The sequence below is a fragment of the Phyllobates terribilis genome, unplaced genomic scaffold, assembly GCF_046119375.1.
Source record: "Phyllobates terribilis strain yellow unplaced genomic scaffold, ASM4611937v1 Scaffold_264__1_contigs__length_2628131, whole genome shotgun sequence".
Taxonomy (NCBI): Eukaryota; Metazoa; Chordata; class Amphibia; order Anura; family Dendrobatidae; genus Phyllobates; species Phyllobates terribilis.
The window spans coordinates 596,423-618,696 of NW_027363024.1; the positions used below are offsets into that span (position 1 = coordinate 596,423).

The 22,274-nt window shown below is 40.9% G+C and overlaps 3 non-coding genes and 1 pseudogene across 3 annotated transcripts; all 4 read left to right on the forward strand.

Moving 5' to 3' along the window:
• The first annotated feature begins 2,272 nt into the window (after nucleotides 1-2,272).
• LOC141219347 (U2 spliceosomal RNA) lies at nucleotides 2,273-2,465 on the forward strand. The gene has a single exon (XR_012287880.1). It is a non-coding gene; the product is annotated as a U2 spliceosomal RNA (small nuclear RNA).
• A 6,090-nt stretch (nucleotides 2,466-8,555) lies between these two features.
• Nucleotides 8,556-8,758, forward strand: LOC141219353 (U2 spliceosomal RNA; annotated as a pseudogene).
• Nucleotides 8,759-11,300: 2,542 nt separating this feature from the next.
• LOC141219344 (U2 spliceosomal RNA) lies at nucleotides 11,301-11,485 on the forward strand. Its single transcript, XR_012287877.1, has one exon. It is a non-coding gene; the product is annotated as a U2 spliceosomal RNA (small nuclear RNA).
• Nucleotides 11,486-17,948: 6,463 nt separating this feature from the next.
• LOC141219342 (U2 spliceosomal RNA) lies at nucleotides 17,949-18,135 on the forward strand. The gene has a single exon (XR_012287875.1). It is a non-coding gene; the product is annotated as a U2 spliceosomal RNA (small nuclear RNA).
• Nucleotides 18,136-22,274: the final 4,139 nt, after the last annotated feature.

Sequence of the window (22,274 nt, forward strand, 5' to 3'; positions counted from 1 at the left end):
CTTTTTAATGTAAAAACTATAGACCATGATTTAATACACACTTTCCTGGGGGAGATCAAGTCCACCCTAGATGCTGATGCCCAAAGTTTTTTATCCCAACCTCTAGTTGAGGAAGAGATTTTAGAAACCATGAAGAGTTTTAAAAATGGTAAAGTGCCCAGCCCTGATGGTATCCCCATAGAGTTTTATATAAGTTTTTATGATATTTTAAAAGATGATTTGTTTAATTTGTTTTCCGAAGTTTTTAATAATAAGGTTTTACTCAACTCATGGAAGGTGAGGTATCACTACTGTACAAAAAAGGTGACAAAACGGATCTTAAAGACTGGAGGCCGATAACTCTTTTAAATAGTGATTACAAAATTATGGCTAAGATCTGTGCAAATCGGTTGAAAAAGGTGATACATAAAGTAATTCATGCAAATCAGGTATGCGGGGTACCTGGGCGTAGTATCTGGGACAATTTAAACCTGGTGAAAGATTGTATTGAAGATGTAAAAACCAGAAAGACAAAGATGTCAATCCTAGCGGTGGATTTTGAGAAAGCTTTTGACCGCGTATCTCATTTTTATCTTTTTAAAGTTTTAGAAAAAATGGGCATTCCGGGTGGGTTTTTATTGTCTCTTAAAGCTTTTTATAATGATTGTACGAGTAAGATTTTAGTTAATGGTTTTAAAACAAAAGAGGTAGTTTTAAAATCAGGGGTGAAGCAGGGTTGCCCTTTGTCCCCCCTGCTTTTTATATGTGCTATAGAACCCCTTTTATGTACAATACGCCGGGATAAGCAAATATGTGGAGTACCCTTACCCGGAGGGAACGGTCTACAAGTTAAAGTTGTAAGCTATATGGATGATGTAGCAGTGTTTGGATGTGATGTACCTTCAATACAAAAAACGATAAGCCAAATTCAGTCTTTTTGTACAGTTTCCGGTTTTAAAATTAATCTTACTAAATGTAATATTTTAAATGTCGGGGGGATGAGTTTACATGATGTACCAATTGCAGTTACAGATTCCATTACTATTTTAGGTGTTTCTTTTAATGAATCTAATAATGGTTTTAATAGCTGGGATGCGGCAGCACAGAAAATTAATCAGAAAATCTGCATGTGGAATATGAGAAAGCTGTCAATGGAAGGTAAAGTTCTGATTGTAAAAATGGTGATATTACCTATCCTGTTATATCTTAGTTTGGTGTTCCCCCCTCCTACAAATTTGTTGAAACGAATTACAAAAGTATGTTTTACCTTTTTTTGGGGCTCAAAAATGGAGAAACTCAAAAGAGAAATTGTGACAAAGCCAAAGGTTAAAGGTGGGAAAGATTTCCCTGTTTTAGATAAGTTTCTTTTAATACATTTTTTCTGTTTCTGTTTTAAAACCCTTTTTAAAGATAATTACCTTTCCTATTTTATGCGTTTTAACACTGGTTTTCTCATGAGAAGGTTTGGTTGGTTTGAAACGGTTTTATCCTTTCCTTATGCTTTTAACCTACCTGCACATTATGAGATTTTAAAGAAAATTATTCTTGATTTTAATTTGAATAAGAAACAGACAGGGGATCTATGTAACAGCAAGACACTACTCAAACAAATTAGTACTGATGTGACGTTGTGTGATTTTGAACGTTATGATGATGACAAAACTGTACACATATGGAAAATGATTAACGCCCCTTATCTTTTTAATGTACAGAAAGACATGTCTTGGAGCTGCGCACACCACTGTCTTCCTTGCCGGGCATTCCAGTACAGAAGAGGTTTTGTGAGGTCTGCCATCTGCCCAAGAGAAGGTTGTCAAGAAGAAGAGACAGTGAAGCATCTTTTATGGACTTGTGCTTTTGCTAAAGAGTTCTGGAGAAGACTAATCCCCCTGCTGGAGAAAATGGTGGACCTCAAGGACTTTAATTTTGCATCAGTGTTATATGGTCTTCTGGAATGCCCAACAATGGACCAAAAAATAATGGCGTGGAAGATAGTGAATTGTGCCAAGATAGCGCTCTGGAATGCTAGAAATATTGCTGTTTTTAAACTTGAAATGTTATCAGTAGATGATGTTTTAGCCTTTTGTAAAAGTGAAATGTACATATACTATTTATTGGACAGGAAAAAGAATGTAACGTTGGCAGGCAAATGGCTTTTTAACCTATGGAATATTTGAAGTCTTGTAAAATTTGCTGTGATGGAATTTTTCTTTTTCTTTGAAGTCCCGAAAGTGTAATGTGGATGTAATGGTTTTATTTCTGTAATTTGTTAAATTTTAAATAAACGGTTTTTATCCCTCTGCAGGGGATAGCCAAATTAAAAAAAAAAAAAATCTGTTCTTATCAGTTTAATATCTGATACGTCCCCTATCTGGGGACCATATATTAAATGGATTTTTAGAACAGGGAGATGGAAAAAGAGCTTGCTCTGTCCACTCCACGCATTGACCTGGTATTGCAGTATCTCCAGGACCGGTGCACCCCTTCTTTAATGCAGTTTCTAAAATCAGAACGAATTGAATTCAATGTTTTTTGTTCATTTTGCTTGTTTGTCGGATTTTGGGATGGACTCTTTGGCTTTGCTTTTCTTCTCCTCATTGGATTTTTCATGTTCAAAGTTGCAGAAGCCAGATGACAAGCTCATTTTGGTTCAACTTCAGCAACTGTGCATTGCATTGCCATGTAATGTAATGCAATGCTATCTTTCTAGCTCTCCCTCTTTACTTCCTTTTGGATAAACAGACATATTAGGCAAGCATTTTGGAGCTTTCACCTAAATAACTACAGGTGGTGAGATAAGCTGCACAATATAATTGACCTTTCAGTATATTGTTGCACACACACCATCTATTTAGCAAATGCCCTTGTTATCAACAGCAGCCTTTTAAACTCACCTGAGCTAACAGGTATGTGCGCTGGTTACTCTGCTGCGCTTAAAATTTCTTTTTTGGTTTGCTACAATGCCTTTTCTGAAACGTTGTCTCCCTCTGCTGGAACACTGACTTCTTTCATTTAATGCCTGCAGACTATAAAAGAGAACCCAACCCAAAAAGTTTGGTTGATTAGTCTGTGGCATTCTGTTAAACTGTTGCTTATGGCGGTCTCTGTGAGCTTCTCAGTGACATTCAGCCAGCCAGGTATCCTGCCTGCAGTAGATGGAATGTGGCAATCGAACGCTGGCTGCGCGTGTCATAATAGGCTCTGAGCCTTTATATACCTGCGCACAGCAGCAGCCACCTTCAGTCTGCTGCTGGACAGCCAGCAGCAGCAGGAGAGGTAAGTAATCAGCAGCCCTCCTGCTAAGGGTAGACAGCTGCTCGTTCCACCCCACCCCCCGCCTTAATTGGTTCTCCTCCCTTCCAACAGTGTTGAGGCGGGTGGGAACAGCAGGGGGTGAGGGTGCTGTGTTTAAAGAGGTGGAGTTATGCAGATCTAAAACGCGTGGATTGCAGCAGCAGCAAGCCGAAAAGTGCAGGCATGTAAGGGATCTAGAGGTTGACAACATGTCTTCTTAACGGGAGTCCAGGAGCTCATCTCCACAAATGGACTTTTCAGGATCCTTGGGTGGCTCCGTAGTTTGAAACCAATTCTGGTTATCGCTTCTCGGCCTTTTGGCTTAGATCTTGTATCTGGTCAGAAGGATCCTATAGTGTCTCCCCCTCGGCCTTGCAGCATCGCCACTTAGGTGGCTTAATCTGCCTGCTGCTATTGGGGGGGGTCCAGAGGAAACGAGAGGTGATAATGGGCGTCAAGATTCGCTATGCCGGGACCGATGATATTCGGGTCAAAAATGCTTTTCGCATTGATATTGAGGAGTCGAGGAGGAATTTCTTTAACCTGCGGTTCTTGGTGGAAGTCGTCATCTTCAAGATTTTGAATGTTGGTCGTGGAGACATCATTTGCCTACAGGAGTTCCCAAAGAATGGCCGGTACGTTTTAGTCTTTGATCGTATGGCAGCTTGCCAGAATCTTTTCAAGACTCTAAAGGATCAGCAAGCCTTGGATCATCCGGCTCTTGATGGGCTTACATTCACGGTTTTGTATACTAAGGGGGAAGTGCCAGTTGTTGTGTTTATGCACAACCCCCTTGTGGATGTGGAGGACATTACTAGATTCCTGAACCGTCATTGCAGCTATGTGTCCTACTCACACAAGGTGAGGAATGAGGTGGGCTTGTGGACTGGCAAACACAAGTTTTTTATACGGTTCCAGGAGGACCCCCAGGGACCTGGGGGTATCCACTACCCTCCCCTCAGTTTTGCCATCGGGAGGGATAGAGGGTATATGTATTTTCCTGGTGCTCCGCGTTTTTGCAGGAAGTGTAAATCCTTTGGACACTACCAAGAGGACTGCACGGTGGAGAAGTTTTGTGGGAAATGCAATAAAGAGGGTCATCTGGCAATGGAGTGTACTAACTCCATGGTTTGTAATGCATGTGGCGAGGAGGGACACGCTTTCAAGGACTGTCCCCATCGTTCCAGGTCATATGCAGAGGCCGTGTCCCCACGTCCTACTACTGCCGCCACTATTGGTGAGGCGATCGAGGCAGTAAGGGACTTCATGGAAGAGATGGAGCAAGCACCCGATCCTGCTCGTGGAAGCGCTGTTGAGATAGAGCCTGCAGATATGTCAATTCTGCTTGATGTGAGTGGTGAGGGAGAAGTGAGCGGTTCACTCTCCACAACGCCGGTGTTGGCTTTGGAAAGCTCAGAGGCAATTCATGAAGGTGGTGGTGGCCAGGGTGACTTCACCGGGGCTGTGGTGAGGCCCCCTGATGAGGACTCTGATGTGTCTTCTGCAAAGAAGTTCCGGCCAGATTTTTCACCTGCCAGTATTGGGAGCATCAGCCCCTTAAGTGATAGGAGCTATCCCGAAAGCTACAGTGCCTCTCCTAGGAGGTCTTTTTTGGAGGAGGGGGCCAGCATTCTCTGCTTAACATCAGGAATCGAGTTTCAAGACGAGAAAGGTTGACTCTTCGGTGGGGGGTATGTTCTTTTTTACCGAATATGGTTAAAAAATGGGCTCCAACGTGGGCTGTAGTGTACTGTCAATAAATGTAAGGCTTATAAAATCTAAGCCTAGAAGATTGGCTATACTGGAAGAACTAAAAAATCTTGGAGCAAATATTTACTGTCTGCAAGAGTGCGGAATTGAAGAGTCACCTCCTGAAAAGGACTGGGTATATGGGCATAGCATTTGGTCAGGTTCAATGACAAACAAAAATGATGGTGTGGGGATTTTGTTGGGGAATAGGGATTTAAGTTTTGAAAATTATATGGTGGTGGAGCCAGGTCGTTGTATAATGGCAGTGGTTAAGGGGAGAGGGTGGAGGGTGAAAATTGTTAACGTGTATTGTCCAATTAACAAAGGGGATAGGTTAGCACTATTAGAGAAAATACGTTTATTTTTGCCTGGAAGGATTCCAATATTATTAGTTGGTGATTTCAATTGTGTTTCTGAAGGGGAAATTGATGTCACGGGTAAGGTCCTTAATCAAATTACATCTGATTTTTCTTTTTTAGATGCAGCGGAATTTTTGAGTAAGCCACCACCGGCCACATATAGAGCTGATAGGGGAGGAATAGTGTCCAGGATTGACCACATGCTGTATACAAATAGAGGTTTGGTGTGTAAATTTTTTAAACAGCATGTTTTTTCTTTCACAGACCATGAATGTTTGTGGGGTATGTTTGAAGGTGATAAAAAAATGGTGCATGGTGTTGGGGTATGGAAGCTAAATGTTAGGTTGTTAGAGAATGTTAGGGTTATGAGAGACATCGAAGGTAAGTATGAATGGTGGAGGTCTAGGAAAAATAATTTTGTGGATGTGACTGTATGGTGGGATTGGGTGAAAGTGGAAATTAAGAATTTTTTTAGGAGGTGGGGTTATAAAAAAGCAGCAATTGAAAGAGGCAGATTTAAAGATTTAAATATGAGGATTGAGTGGTTACATAAAATGAGTATGAAAGGAATTGATGTTAGTGATCAACTCAGAGGAGCGAGAGATGAGATGAAGCGTGTTTTGGAAAAGCGTGGGAAGGAAATTATTTTTAGGACGAGAGTTGAGCATTTGGATATGGATGAGAAGTGTACGAGGTACTTTTTTAAAAAAATGTGCAGTAAAATAGATGAGTTGGATGAGGTTGAAAATGATAATGGTATGACTGTGGTTGGAAGGGAAGTGTTGGATGAGGTACATAGTTTCTATAGTAGTTTATTTGAGTCTAAATGGGTGGATGGGGGTTTGAAAGAGCATGTGTTAGGTATGTTGGAGAGTCAGCTTGAATCAGGGGAACGTGAGTGTTTGAGTGAGGATATTGTTTTTGATGAGGTTAAAAAGGCGGTGGATGGTGCGAAAAAGAATAAAACACCTGGGAAAGATGGGTTGCCTGTGGAGTTTTATGTAAAAGCATGGGATGTGATTGGTGTTGATTTTGTGGAGGTATGTCAATATATGTGGATGAATGGTGTACTTTGTAATTCCATGAAAGAAGGAGTAGTTGTTTTACTATATAAGAAGGGTGAGAAAAAGAATTTGCGTAATTGGAGGCCGATTACATTACTCAATGCAGATTATAAAGTCTTTAGCAAAATTCTGGCTAACCGTATGCGTGGGGTGATTGGAAGTGTGGTTGGTGATGATCAAGTGTGCGCGGTGCCAGGTAGGTGTATGACTGATAACCTCTTGTTGTTGAGGGACGTAATTGGAGATTGTATGTTTAGGAAGGGGAAATGTATGTTTTTTTGTGTGGATTTTGAGAAAGCTTTTGATAGAGTGTCGCATGCGTTTATGTTTGAGGTGTTAGTTAGGATTGGTTTTCCTAGTGTTTTTGTGAATGCCATAAGGTGTTTGTATGATGGTGTGGTGAGTGAAGTGTTAGTGAATGGATGTTTGAGTGAGAAGGTGTGCATAAATTCAGGGGTCAGGCAGGGGTGTCCGTTGTCCCCTGTCCTGTTTATAAGTGTGATTGAGCCCCTGTTGTGCATGATTCGGAAAGAGAAAGTGATGAATGGTCTTCTGATCCCAGGGAGTGGTGGAAAGACTGTAAAGGTAATGGGGTATATGGACGATGTTGTTGTGGTGAGTGATAATATGGCTGCTATGAATCGAGCAAGGTTGCTTTTAGATTTCTTTTGTGGTGCATCTGGTTTTAGGGTGAATTGGGGGAAGTGTAGCTTTAAGTGTTTCGGGGATTCGAGTGTTAGGATGGATGGTGTGATATGTGAAGAAGGTGCTATTAAGGTTTTGGGGGTGTGGTTTAACAAAGATCTGAAAGGGAATGAGAGTTGGGATGAATGCGGTAAGAGGATTGAACAGAAGTTAAATTTTTGGAGGTTACGGGACTTGACATTGTCAGGCAAAGTCCTTATTATTAAGTCAGTGATTCTTCCTATGTTACTTTTTGTGTCAGTGGTTTTTCCAGCCCCTTATAGGGGTTTTAGGCGGATTGAGAAGCTAATTTTTACGTTTTATTGGGGAAGTAAGATGGAAAAACTTAAAAGGGAATATTTGTGTAAGTTACGTGAACATGGGGGAATGGATTTCCCAAATTTTGAATTTTGTCTTGGTTTAAATTATATTAAAACGGTGGTTGTTCTGTTAGGTAGGGATAACAAGACGGCTTTTATGATTAAATATATGGCTGGATGGATGTTGTTTGGGTTGAAATGGATGAGAAGGGATGCAAGAGTGCCTGTTTCGTTTAAATGTCCAGTGTGGTATGAGTTTGTTGAAAAATTTGTTGTCAAGCATGATTTGTTGGATGTTCCTATGGGTGATTTCAAAGTGATAAGGAATGTAAGGAGAAGAATGCGTGTTAGAGAGTTTGAATGTAACATTAGGGGCTTGAGATCGAGTGAAGCGTTGTGTGTATGGAGGAACCTGAGTATAAAAGGAATATCGAATAGGCAGCGTGATATCGTATGGATGAGTTTGAATGAGATTTTGCCTGTGAGAGAGGTACAGAAGAGGAGGGATCTGATTAGAACAGAGGTATGTCCGAGGGATGGATGTGGGGCGAGTGAAACTGTTATGCATTTGGTTTGGAATTGTGATTATGCTCAGAGTGTTTGGAAGGGAGTGGGTGGTTTATGCAAGGAACTAGCGGGCGTGAATTTTATAAATTGGAGAGTGGTAATGTTTGGGATGGGTGCAAGTAGCCGGGTGAAAGAGAGATTGTTGTGGTTGATAATGGCATGTGTAATAGAAAGTCTGTGGGACGTTAGGAATTTGTGTTTATTTAAAAGGAAAATAATCTCAGTTAATAATTGTGTTAGGATGGCTTTGTCAAGGTTATACATAGTTTATTTATGGGACAGCCGTGGCGGTGGTGGCTCTGATTCAGAAGGTTTTTGGAAAGTCAAAAAATGGAGGTCACTGGTAAAGTACCAGTAAGTCCTTGTTTAAGTGTTGTGATCTGTCTTTTTTTATGATAATGGTATGTTTTATAGTTTTTTGTCCATTCAAAAGGTATCACAACTGTTTCAGTATAAAGTTATAAATATGAAATAAAGTACCATTATGATGTAAGACTGGGCAACGTAGTATGAGTTTTTATACTATTGATTGTTGCTTGAAAAATTTTACTGAATGGTATAAAAAAAAAAAAAAAAAAAAAAAAAAAAATCTGTTCTTATCAGTTTAATATCTGATACGTCCCCTATCTGGGGACCATATATTAAATGGATTTTTAGAACAGGGAGATGGAAAAAGAGCTTGCTCTGTCCACTCCACGCATTGACCTGGTATTGCAGTATCTCCAGGACCGGTGCACCCCTTCTTTAATGCAGTTTCTAAAATCAGAAAGAATTGAATTCAATGTTTTTTGTTCATTTTGCTTGTTTGTCGGATTTTGGGATGGACTCTTTGGCTTTGCTTTTCTTCTCCTCATTGGATTTTTCATGTTCAAAGTTGCAGAAGCCAGATGACAAGCTCATTTTGGTTCAACTTCAGCAACTGTGCATTGCATTGCCATGTAATGTAATGCAATGCTATCTATCTAGCTCTCCCTCTTTACTTCCTTTTGGATAAACAGACATATTAGGCAAGCATTTTGGAGCTTTCACCTAAATAACTACAGGTGGTGAGATAAGCTGCACAATATAATTGACCTTTCAGTATATTGTTGCACACACACCATCTATTTAGCAAATGCCCTTGTTATCAACAGCAGCCTTTTAAACTCACCTGAGCTAACAGGTATGTGCGCTGGTTACTCTGCTGCACTTAAAATTTCTTTTTTGGTTTGCTACAATGCCTTTTCTGAAACGTTGTCTCCCTCTGCTGGAACACTGACTTCTTTCATTTAATGCCTGCAGACTATAAAAGAGAACCCAACCCAAAAAGTTTGGTTGATTAGTCTGTGGCATTCTGTTAAACTGTTGCTTATGGCGGTCTCTGTGAGCTTCTCAGTGACATTCAGCCAGCCAGGTATCCTGCCTGCAGTAGATGGAATGTGGCAATGGAACGCTGGCTGCGCGTGTCATAATAGGCTCTGAGCCTTTATATACCTGCGCACAGCAGCAGCCACCTTCAGTCTGCTGCTGGACAGCCAGCAGCAGCAGGAGAGGTAAGTAATCAGCAGCCCTCCTGCTAAGGGTAGACAGCTGCTCGTTCCACCCCACCCCCCGCCTTAATTGGTTCTCCTCCCTTCCAACAGTGTTGAGGCGGGTGGGAACAGCAGGGGGTGAGGGTGCTGTGTTTAAAGAGGTGGAGTTATGCAGATCTAAAACGCGTGGATTGCAGCAGCAGCAAGCCGAAAAGTGCAGGCATGTAAGGGATCTAGAGGTTGACAACATGTCTTCTTAACGGGAGTCCAGGAGCTCATCTCCACAAATGGACTTTTCAGGATCCTTGGGTGGCTCCGTAGTTCGAAACCAATTCTGGTTATCGCTTCTCGGCCTTTTGGCTAAGATCAAGTGTAGTGATCTAGTGGTTGCTGCCTTGGTCTTGGCTGAGAGGTGCTCGGGGTACCCGGCTCCTTGGCCTGGGGGGATCGCTCTGTCTTTCAGCAGGGCTTCACCCCCCTGCTGCTATTAGGGAGTTGGATTAGTCCCCGGGCAACGAGAGGCGATCACCTTGCCACTACTTTCGTAGGGGGCGGCTGTCCCAACACTTAGCTGTTGGGACAACAGGATTTCGTGTGGACAGACGGAACTTTTGGAGAAAATGGAGTTTTGGAAGAAGAAGAACTGTTTGAGAATTTTTCTGGAGGATAATGCAAAGAGGAAAATACTGGGAGAAGAAGAGGTACTGTGCTTTTTGGAAACGCATGGATTATGCAAATCGGACATATTATGTATGCAGGAAAATAGAAACAGAAATGTTTTTGATGTGACTTTAAGAGATGAAGAGAAATGTTTTCAGTTCTTTCGCTTATGGCAAGAAGGTCGGAGCATACAGAAGAGTGAATTTGGAGTTTATTTTTCGGTGGTTGGGAAACCGAAGAGCCTTATTGTGTACATGGACGATCCGTTCGTTGGACAAGAGGAAGTTTTAGGGTATCTGAAATTAAGAACTGTGATGGTTGTGTTTCAAAAAGAGTATATGAATCGAATCGGAGTATGGAATGGTAAGAGAAGATTTTTGTTGTGGATGAAACAAGACGAAGAATTTTCGGTTGGAAAGCTGTTTATAGAAGGGAAAGCAGGCTTTTGTTACTGGGAAACTGGTGGCAAAGGAGGGAAAGTTACGATGGAAAAGCAGGAAGACTTTGTGGCATGTGTGAGATCCGACGAGAAAAGAGATAAGGTGGAAAGGTATAAAGAGAAACTGAGCTTTTTTATGGAAGAAGATATGAAGAAGGTGAGGAAGGCAAGTGACAATGGTAGAGGAAAATCGGAGAAAATGGAGAAGGTAAAGGAAAAAGAAGAAGAGCAGATTCTTGACTGGAATTTGGAGTTAGATGATTTAAATGAGGAAATGAGGGAAGAAATGGAGGTGGAAATAAAGAATTTTTGGGTGCCTGAGAAGAAGGTTACTTTGTTTGAAGGAAGGAAAGTAAAAGAGAAGTTCTGATGTTGGAAATATGTGCAACAATTATGTTTTATACGTATTATGCAATAGTTAGGAATTGCAGGTTATTTTTGTTAAAAAGCAAGGTTAGTGTCAGGACTTGAATGTAATTGGGATTATGGCCTACGATAATGAGTTTAGATATTTTATATGAGTGAGATGTTGTCGCTTATAATTGGATGTATTTCAGTTTGAAGCATTTATCATTTTTGAAATTAAAAAAGAGGAGAAAACCATGATGATGAATAGTTTTTGGCAATTATTCGAAGAATAATATTCGGTTTTGCTATATAAAAACTAAACCTGAATGGTTTTAAAAAAAAAAAAAAAAAAAAAAAATCTGTTCTTATCAGTTTAATATCTGATACGTCCCCTATCTGGGGACCATATATTAAATGGATTTTTAGAACAGGGAGATGGAAAAAGAGCTTGCTCTGTCCACTCCACGCATTGACCTGGTATTGCAGTATCTCCAGGACCGGTGCACCCCTTCTTTAATGCAGTTTCTAAAATCAGAAAGAATTGAATTCAATGTTTTTTGTTCATTTTGCTTGTTTGTCGGATTTTGGGATGGACTCTTTGGCTTTGCTTTTCTTCTCCTCATTGGATTTTTCATGTTCAAAGTTGCAGAAGCCAGATGACAAGCTCATTTTGGTTCAACTTCAGCAATTGTGCATTGCATTGCCATGTAATGTAATGCAATGCTATCTATCTAGCTCTCCCTCTTTACTTCCTTTTGGATAAACAGACATATTAGGCAAGCATTTTGGAGCTTTCACCTAAATAACTACAGGTGGTGAGATAAGCTGCACAATATAATTGACCTTTCAGTATATTGTTGCACACACACCATCTATTTAGCAAATGCCCTTGTTATCAACAGCAGCTTTTTAAACTCACCTGAGCTAACAGGTATGTGCGCTGGTTACTCTGCTGCGCTTAAAATTTCTTTTTTGGTTTGCTACAATGCCTTTTCTGAAACGTTGTCTCCCTCTGCTGAAACACTGACTTCTTTCATTTAATGCCTGCAGACTATAAAAGAGAACCCAACCCAAAAAGTTTGGTTGATTAGTCTGTGGCATTCTGTTAAACTGTTGCTTATGGCGGTCTCTGTGAGCTTCTCAGTGACATTCAGCCAGCCAGGTATCCTGCCTGCAGTAGATGGAATGTGGCAATGGAACGCTGGCTGCGCGTGTCATATTAGGCCCTGAGCCTTTATATACCTGCGCACAGCAGCAGCCACCTTCAGTCTGCTGCTGGACAGCCAGCAGCAGCAGGAGAGGTAAGTAATCAGCAGCCCTCCTGCTAAGGGTAGACAGCTGCTCGTTCCACCCCACCCCCCGCCTTAATTGGTTCTCCTCCCTTCCAACGGTGTTGAGGCGGGTGGGAACAGCAGGGGGTGAGGGTGCTGTGTTTAAAGAGGTGGAGTTATGCAGATCTAAAATGCGTGGATTGCAGCAGCAGCAAGCCGAAAAGTGCAGGCATGTAAGGGATCTAGAGGTTGACAACATGTCTTCTTAACGGGAGTCCAGGAGCTCATCTCCACAAATGGACTTTTCAGGATCCTTGGGTGGCTCCGTAGTCCGAAACCAATTCTGGTTATCGCTTCTCGGCCTTTTGGCTGCGGTCAAGTGTCTTGTACAGGCGACTGTGGTCCAGAAGGTACTCGGGTACCCCTCTCCTCGGCCTTGCAGGGTGACTCACTTCGGTGGGCTCCCCTGCCTGCTGCTATTGGGAGAGGGCTTAGTCCCAGGGTAACGGGTTGCGATCCCCCCCAGCCTCTCAGGTGTTTTTGTTTACAGAACTCTGAAAGGCGCAGATTGCAAGCGGTTTGCGATTTGCTTTTTCTTGTTGCGCTACCATGGAGGTTGACCCCAACCTCGTGCCTCACTATGCGAGGCTTAAAAACACTATCCGTATTCATTTCACAGAGGGCGGAAGTGATGAAAGGAAATTGCGGTACGTAGTCCAGGACGTGCTTGAAGGGCTCTTTCATGTGCAGAAGAATGAGATTCTCTCTATCCAGGATTATCCGAGGCGTGGCGATTATGACATCACCTTCACCGGGGAAGGCATTTTTCAGGATGTCCTGGTAAGAGCCAGAAAGGCAAAAAACAATCCTATTCTAAAAGGGATACAAGTTATCGAGCACGTCCTGGATGAGGTAAAAATGGTAATCCTTAAAGTATTTTCTCCTTTCGTTACTTCAGTGGAACTAACATGTTTTCTTGCAATGTACTTTAAAAGTGTAAAATGTATAGGGAAAGTACTTAATGAGTTTCACATATGGACGTCTAAATGGAAATTTCTAGTAACATGTGAAAGAGACCCTAATTTCCCAGGCGGTGTGAAACTCCCTCCTGCACGTTTTAAAATAGGTTCCTCAAATGGAGACTTCTTTTTTTCTGGTATGCCACCCTTTTGTAGAAACTGTGGAAAATATGGCCATTTTAAGGATGACTGTGAGGCAACCTGTAGAAACTGTGCTAGTACAGAACATGACACCAAAGAATGTCCTCATGATAAAAAATGTAATTTCTGCCAAAAACCTGGTCATTTTTATTTTTCATGCCCACATAGGTTCTGGGAGGCCGAACAGAGATGGAAGGAAAAGGCCAGGACATCCGAAAATGAACCAACAGGTCAGACCACCCCTCAGGAGGAGGAACAACAACCTGGAGCCTCAGCGAGCAAAGAGGGCGATTCGAGTGATGAGGAAAGCTCAGAGGTAATGAAGGGTAACCCCAAGCAGTGAGGAAAAGTTGGCACCAAGACAACAGGGAGGCTAAAAGAAAGGCAGAAAAGGAACAAAAGGGCATGATCGGTAAAACCAAAAGAGACCGGCAGAAGGTTGACACCGAGCCCGAGGCAAAAACTGGGTTTCCTGGGCCTGAGTCTGAGGCTAACTGGACTACGGTGGGTCCCAATAAAAAGAACAGAGGGAAGAAAGATGGTTCGGATGAAGCGGCTGATGGGGATCAGATGGACACATCTCCTGGTGGGGAGGTGGACGTTGGTCCCCCAAAGGTCCCAGACCCTGCTGACCCCGGTGGGGAGCCGGGCCTTGCCAGCTCCGTGAGCTCGGGTACATTGCCTTGTGCACAACCTTCCCCTGTGTGTCGGCCTCCCCTGGGTGCAGGGGAGCCACCTGGGGACCCACCTGATAAGGATCTGAATGGCCAGCCCATGGAGACCCAGGGTGCTGTTCCGCTTAGTTGTCTCCCAAGCTACTCACATGTAGCGTTGGGTCATTGTCTTGGTGAGTCAAGTTCCTCCTCCATGGAGTCCTTACTTACGATAAATTCGGACGAGGGAAGTAGCTCGAGCGTAAGTGGTCTGGCCGGTTCAGCGGATAGGAAGTAAGTTTAGTATTTCTGTTTTATATAATTTTTTTACTTTCCTCCAATGGCAGAACTTAAGGGCATTTCCCTCAATGTGAGGGGTCTAAAATCAAAAACCAGAAGAGTAACATTATTTAATTTTTTAACTTGTCTTACGGCTTCCGTATTCTTTTTACAGGAATGCAATATCCCGCACACAGTATCCTACAAAAAATACAAAGAGGATTGGAAATGTGGCCCATCAGTGTGGTCCGGGTCAAATGTTACCGGATCAGCAGGGATAGCTATACTTTTTAAGGGAAACGTTCAAATTGATTTTATCCAAGAGATTTTACCAGGTCGTATGTTATTAGTTAAAGCTTTTATTAATGGTGTAAAATGGCAATTTTTAAATTTTTATGGGTCCCCAGATAAAAATGAAAGAGCTGACATGTTAGAGATTTTACCATTATTTATTAATACCTCTGAACCTTTTATCTTGGCAGGTGATTTTAATTGTATTTTAAAGGGTGAAAGTCGGCGCTCTACAGCCGTAAGTAGAAACTATGATAAAACTTCCGGTATGTTAAGTTATATTTTAAGTGATTTTAGACTTGTTGATATTTATAAAGAATGCAACAAGACTAGTTCAGTAGAGGCCGGCTTTACCTGGAGCAATTTAAATTGCAGTTCAAGAATAGATTTTATATTCGGTTCAGAACAAATTTTACCTGATAAATGCGAAACCCACGATAATATCTTCTCAGATCATAAATTTTTATCTTTTAGTGTAAAAATTAATGCTAATAAAAAATATGGGAAAAAAACTTGGAAAATGAATGTATCCCTTTTAAATGATTCTAAGATTTTATCGGATTTTATTGAATTTTATAAAAACTGCAGGAGGAAGAAAGATGTAAATGTCCCTATAAGTGCCTGGTGGGATAAAATGAAAAAAAAAATAAAAGATTTTTTTATTAAGAAAAGCATATATAAAGCAAAAGAAAAGCTAGAATTATATAATATTTTAAATACCCGGTTACAGACCTTATATAAACTTAGAGAAAATGGTCTAGAAGTAGAAAAAGATATTAAAATACTGAAAGAAGAAATAACAAAATCACTAGAACAAAAAGGGAAAGAGCTCATTTTCCGCTCCAGAATAAAACACGTGGAGGAAGACGAAAAATGTTCTAGATATTTTTTTAAAAAAATTAGAGAGAAAAAAACAGTAACTGAAGATATAGATGGAGAGAAAAATATGGGAAAAATTTTGGAAAAGGTACATGGTTACTATTTTAATCTTTTTAATGATAAAAGAATAGATGAAAATATAATGCAAAATTCTCTAGAAGAAATAACATCTGTTTTAGATACCGCCTCCAAAGAGTTTTTATCACAAAACATAACAGAAGAAGAAATTTTACAAGCCATAAAAAGTTTTAAAATTGGAAAAGTCCCTGGATCAGACGGTATTCCTATAGAGTTTTATGTAAAATTTTATGATATTTTAAAAGAGGATCTGTTTTATGTTTTTACTGAAGTTTTTAATGATAAGGTTTTATTAAAATCCTGGAAAAAAGGGGAGGTCTCATTATTATATAAGAAAGGTGATAAGACAGACTTAAAAAACTGGAGACCTATAACCCTACTAAACTGTGACTATAAAATAATGGCAAAAATTTGTGCAAACCGCCTTAAAAAAATTATAGGAAAAATAATCCACTCAAACCAAGTATGTGGTGTGCCTGAGCGCAGTATCTGGGACAATCTAAACCTTGTTAAAGACTGTATTGAAGACATTAAAAACAGAAAAGGGAAGATGGCAATTTTATCAATTGACTTCGAAAAAGCTTTTGATCAGATTTCTCATTTTTATCTTTTTAAGGTTTTAGAAAAAATGGGCATACCAGAAAGGTTTTTATTATCTCTTAAAGCGTTTTATAAGGACTGCACAAGTAAGATTTTAGTAAATGGTTTTAAGACACAAGATGTTTTTTTAAAATCAGGGGTAAAACAGGGGTGCCCCCTGTCCCCACTACTTTTTATTTGTGCTCTTGAGCCACTTTTATGTGCAATCCGTAGAGATAGACAAATATGTGGTATCCCTCTACCTGGAAGCAAAGGAACAGAAGCAAAAGTGGTGGGTTACATGGACGATGTGGCGGTCCTTTGCCGAGATGCACCATCACTACAAAACTCACTCAAACAGATCCAATCCTTTTGTACAGCTTCTGGTTTTAAGGTTAATTTTAATAAGAGTAGTATTTTAAATATTGGGGAGATGATTTTACACGATGTTTTTATTCCAATAACTGACTCTATTAATATTTTAGGTATTTTTTTCTGTGAATCCAATAATGGTCTAAATAACTGGGAGGCGGTAGCTCAGAAAGTGAATACGAAAATATGTATGTGGAATATGAGAAAATTAACGATGGAGGGTAAAGTATTAATTATAAAAATGGTCATTTTGCCTCTTTTATTGTATTTGAGTTTGGTTTTCCCTCCCCCAGTAAATATTTTAAAAAAGATCACTAAAGCATGTTTTACTTTTTTCTGGAGTTCTAAGATGGAGAAATTAAAAAGAGAAATTGTAACAAAACCAAAGCTCAAAGGTGGGAAAGACTTTCCAGATTTTAGTAGATTCCTTTTAATTACATTTTTTTGCTTCTGTTTTAATGCCCTTTTTAAAAATCACTATTGGTCCTTTTTTATGCGTTATAACACTGTTTTTTTTATGAGAAAGTTTGGGTGGTTTGAAACGGTTTTATCATCTCCATATGCTTTTAAACTGCCAACGCATTATTTAATTTTAGAAAAAATAGTGATTCATTTTAATTTAGGGGGTAAAGAAGCGGGAGATCTACAAAATAGTAAGAAATTAATTAAAAGTCTTTGTAAAAATGAAGAGTTATGTAACATTGAGCGCTATGATGATGAACAAATATTGAATATATGGAAAGTCATTAATGCAAAATATCTTTTTAATATACAGAAAGATTTGGCTTGGAGCTGCGCACACCAATGTCTTCCGTGCCGGGCATTCCAACATAGAAGAGGACTCGTGAGGTCTGCCATTTGCCCAAGAAGCGGATGTCAAGAGGAGGAATCAGTGAAACATCTAATATGGACTTGTCCTTTTGCAAAAGCGTTCTGGAGAAAATTGCTCCCTCTGATGGAAAAAGTGGCAGACCTCAAAGACTTTAACTACGCCACAATACTTTATGGACTTATGGAATGCCCAACAGAAGACCAAAAAATTATGGCATGGAAGACAATAAATTGCGCCAAAATAGCTCTCTGGAAAGCCCGAAATATTTTAATTTTTAATCATGATGAATTGTCTTTAAATGATGTTTTTAGTTTTTGTTTAAGTGAAATGTATGTATATTTTTTATTAGATAAAAAAAATAATCCAAATATCTCCCTAAAATGGGATGTCAATGTATGGAACACATTTTGAATTTTTGTAACATTTTATTAATTTGAATATATGCAAATTTTTATCCTATTTGAATAATTTATGTTTTTAAGTCTCGTATGTTTCGAGACAATGTATAAAAATTTGTAATGATGTAAAATGTTGCTTTTATTTCTGTACATCTGTGTAATTTTTAAATAAAACTGGTTTTATCCCTGTGAGGGGATAGCCAAATTAAAAAAAAATCTGTTCTTATCAGTTTAATATCTGATACGTCCCCTATCTGGGGACCATATATTAAATGGATTTTTAGAACAGGGAGATGGAAAAAGAGCTTGCTCTGTCCACTCCACGCATTGACCTGGTATTGCAGTATCTCCAGGACCGGTGCACCCCTTCTTTAATGCAGTTTCTAAAATCAGAAAGAATTGAATTCAATGTTTTTTGTTCATTTTGCTTGTTTGTCGGATTTTGGGATGGACTCTTTGGCTTTGCTTTTCTTCTCCTCATTGGATTTTTCATGTTCAAAGTTGCAGAAGCCAGATGACAAGCTCATTTTGGTTCAACTTCAGCAACTGTGCATTGCATTGCCATGTAATGTAATGCAATGCTATCTTTCTAGCTCTCCCTCTTTACTTCCTTTTGGATAAACAGACATATTAGGCAAGCATTTGGAGCTTTCACCTACAGTTATATGAAAAAGTTTGGGCACCCCTATTAATCTTAAGCTTAATGTTTTATAAAAATTGGTGTTTTTGCAACAGCTATTTCAGTTTGATATATGTAATAATTGTTGGACACAGTAATGTTTCTGCCTTGAAATGAGGTTTATTGTACTAACAGAAAATGTGCAATCTGCATTCAAACAAAATTTGACAGGTGCATAAGTATGGGCACCCTTATCATTTTCTTGTTTTAAATACTCCTACCTACTTTTTACTGACTTACTAAAGCACTTTTTTTGGTTCTGTAACCTCATTGAGCTTTGAACTTCATAGCCAGGTGTATACAATCATGAGAAAAGCTACTTAAAGTGGTCACTTGCAAGTTGTTCTCCTGTTTAAATCTCCTCTGAAGAGTGGCAACATGGGCTCCTCAAAACAACTGTCAAATGATCTGAAAACAAAGATTATTCAACATAGTTGTTCAGGGGAAGGAAACAAAAAGCTGTCTCAGAGATTTAACCTGTCAGTTTCCACTGTGAGGAACATAGTAAGGAAATGGAAGTACACAGGGACAGTTCTTGTTAAGGCCAGAAGTGGCAGGCCAAGAAAAACATCAGAAAGGCAGAGAAGAAGAATGGTGAGATCAGTCAAGGACAATCCTCAGACCACCTCCAGAGAGCTGCAGCATCAACTTGCTGCAGATGGTGTCACTGTGCATCGGTCAACTATACAACGCACTTTGCACAAGGAGAAGCTGTATGGGAGAGTGATGCGAAAGAAGCCGTTTCTGCAAGCACGCCACAAACAGAGTCGGCTGAGGTATGCAAAAGCACATTTGGAGAAGCCAATTTCTTTTTGGAAGAAGGTCCTGTGGACTGATGAAACCAAGATTGAGTTGTTTGGTCATACAAAAAGGCGTTATGCATGGCAGCAAAAAAACACAGCATTCCAAGAAAAACACTTGCTACCCACAGTAAAATTTGGTGGAGGTTCCATCATGCTTTGGGGCTGTGTGGCCAATGCCGGCACCGGGAATCTTGTTAAAGTTGAGGGACGCATGGATTCCACTCAGTATCAGCAGATTCTTGACGATAATGTTCAAGAATCAGTGACAAAGTTGAAGTTATGCAGGGGATGGATCTTTCAGCAAGACAATGATCCAAAACACTGCTCCACATCTACTCAGGCATTCATGCAGAGGAACAATTACAATGTTCTGGAATGGCCATCCCAGTCCCCAGACCTGAATATCATTGAACATCTGTGGGATCATTTGAAGAGGGCTGTCCATGCTCGGCGACCATCAAACTTAACTGAACTGGAATTGTTTTGTAAAGAGGAATGGTCAAAAATACCTTCATGCAAGATCCAGGAAATCATTGAAAGCTACAGGAAGCGACTAGAGGCTGTTATTTTTGCAAAAGGAGGATCTACTAAATATTAATGTCACTTTTCTCGTGAGGTGCCCATACTTATGCACCTGTCAAATTTTGTTTGAATGCAGATTGCACATTTTCTGTTAGTACAATAAACCTCATTTCAAGGCAGAAACATTACTGTGTCCAACAATTATTACATATATCAAACTGAAATAGGTGTTGCAAAAACACCAATTTTTATAAAACATTAAGCTTAAGATTAATAGGGGTGCCCACACTTTTTCATATAACTGTAAATAACTACAGGTGGTGAGATAAGCTGCACAATATAATTGACCTTTCAGTATATTGTTGCACACACACCATCTATTTAGCAAATGCCCTTGTTATCAACAGCAGCCTTTTAAACTCACCTGAGCTAACAGGTATGTGCGCTGGTTACTCTGCTGCGCTTAAAATTTCTTTTTTGGTTTTCTACAATGCCTTTTCTGAAACGTTGTCTCCCTCTGCTGGAACACTGACTTCTTTCATTTAATGCCTGCAGACTATAAAAGAGAACCCAAACCAAAAAGTTTGGTTGATTAGTCTGTGGCATTCTGTTAAACTGTTGCTTATGGCGGTCTCTGTGAGCTTCTCAGTGACATTCAGCCAGCCAGGTATCCTGCCTGCAGTAGATGGAATGTGGCAATGGAACACTGGCTACGCGTGACATAATAGGCTCTGAGCCTTTATATACCTGCGCACAGCAGCAGCCACCTTCAGTCTGCTGCTGGACAGCCAGCAGCAGCAGGAGAGGTAAGTAATCAGCAGCCCTCCTGCTAAGGGTAGACAGCTGCTCTTTCCACCCCACCCCCCGCCTTAATTGGTTCTCCTCCCTTCCAACAGTGTTGAGGCGGGTGGGAACAGCAGGGGGTGAGGGTGCTGTGTTTAAAGAGGTGGAGTTATGCAGATCTAAAACGCGTGGATTGCAGCAGCAGCAAGCCGAAAAGTGCAGGCATGTAAGGGATCTAGAGGTTGACAACATGTCTTCTTAACGGGAGTCCAGGAGCTCATCTCCACAAATGGACTTTTCAGGATCCTTGGGTGGCTCCGTAGTTCGAAACCAATTCTGGTTATCGCTTCTCGGCCTTTTGGCTAAGATCAAGTGTCTTGTCTGGGGTCCTTGAGTGTTTTCCCTTGGCCTTCCGGCATCGCCATCTTGATGGCTTAAGCCGGTTACTGCTTTAGGGGGAGAACGAGGAGGAACGAGAGAGTGATCATAATGGGCGTGAAGATACGCTATGCTGGGACCGATGACAATCGGGTTCGCTATGCATTCCGCATTGAAGTTGATGCTGCTGTCAGAGAGCGTTTCAATCTGTCGTATATGGTGCACGAGGTGATCTTCAAAATCCTGGAAGTGACAAGAGAAAACATCGTCTGCCTGCAGGAATCCCGGAAAGAAGGACGGTATGTCTTGGTGCTGCAATCTATGGCGGCTTGCCGGAACCTGTATAAGAAGTTGAGGGAGCAGGAGAAGAATCCAACCTTGCATGGTTTGACTTTTACAGTCTTGTACTCCAAAGGTGATGTTCCCCTAGTCATATTTATGTATAATCCCTTTGTGCACGAACATGACATTGCGACTTTTCTTAAAAGGCATTGTGACTTTGTGAGCAACAGTCACAAAATCATGAACGAGGAGAACTTATGGACTGGCAAATACAGATATTTTGTCAGATTTGGGGAAAGTTCTTTGGAGCCTGGAGGTGTTCATTACCCTCCCCAAAGTTTCTCTATCGGGAGAGATAGGGGTATTCTCTTCTTTCCTGAGGCCCCAGTTTTTTGCAGGAAATGTAAGAAGTACGGACACTTACAAGAGGTTTGTACTGCTGTGCCTGTTTGCTCCAAGTGCAACCAAAGTGGGCATGTTGCTAAGGACTGTACCAATCCAATTGTTTGCAATGCTTGTGGTATGGAGGGGCATGCCTTTAAGGATTGTACTCGTCGTGCGAACGAGGGCAAGGCAAGGGCATACTCTGAGGTGGTCTCGAACTCTCCGAGGCCTAAGAGTGTGGCACCTGAGGCCGCAGTTTCTTCCAGGGTGAAGGTAGTGGAACAGCGTGTGGAGACTGCTCCAGTGAGGGCGTCTGCTGACCTACTGGTGGAGCCCGGGAGAGTGGAAGAGGTTCTGGCAGCTGAGATGGACATTTCTTCCTATCAGGGGGGTTTCATTGACTCCTTTTGTGAAGAACGTGAGGGAGCCTTGGAAATCCCAGGGGACCCGGCTCTCAGTTGGAGCAGTGAAAGTATGGATGAAGAGGGAGCTGGAGGTCAAGGAGACTTCACTGAGACTGGGGTGAGGTCTTCTGAGGAACCGGACCGCGCTAAGAATAAAAGGGCCCGGTTGTCTGAACCATCAAGTAGCCAATGCGTGGCAAGTCCGGTGAGTGAGCGGGATTACCCAGTGGTTTCTCTTTCTCCTGCGTCAACGGCTTACCTGGAGGAGAATTT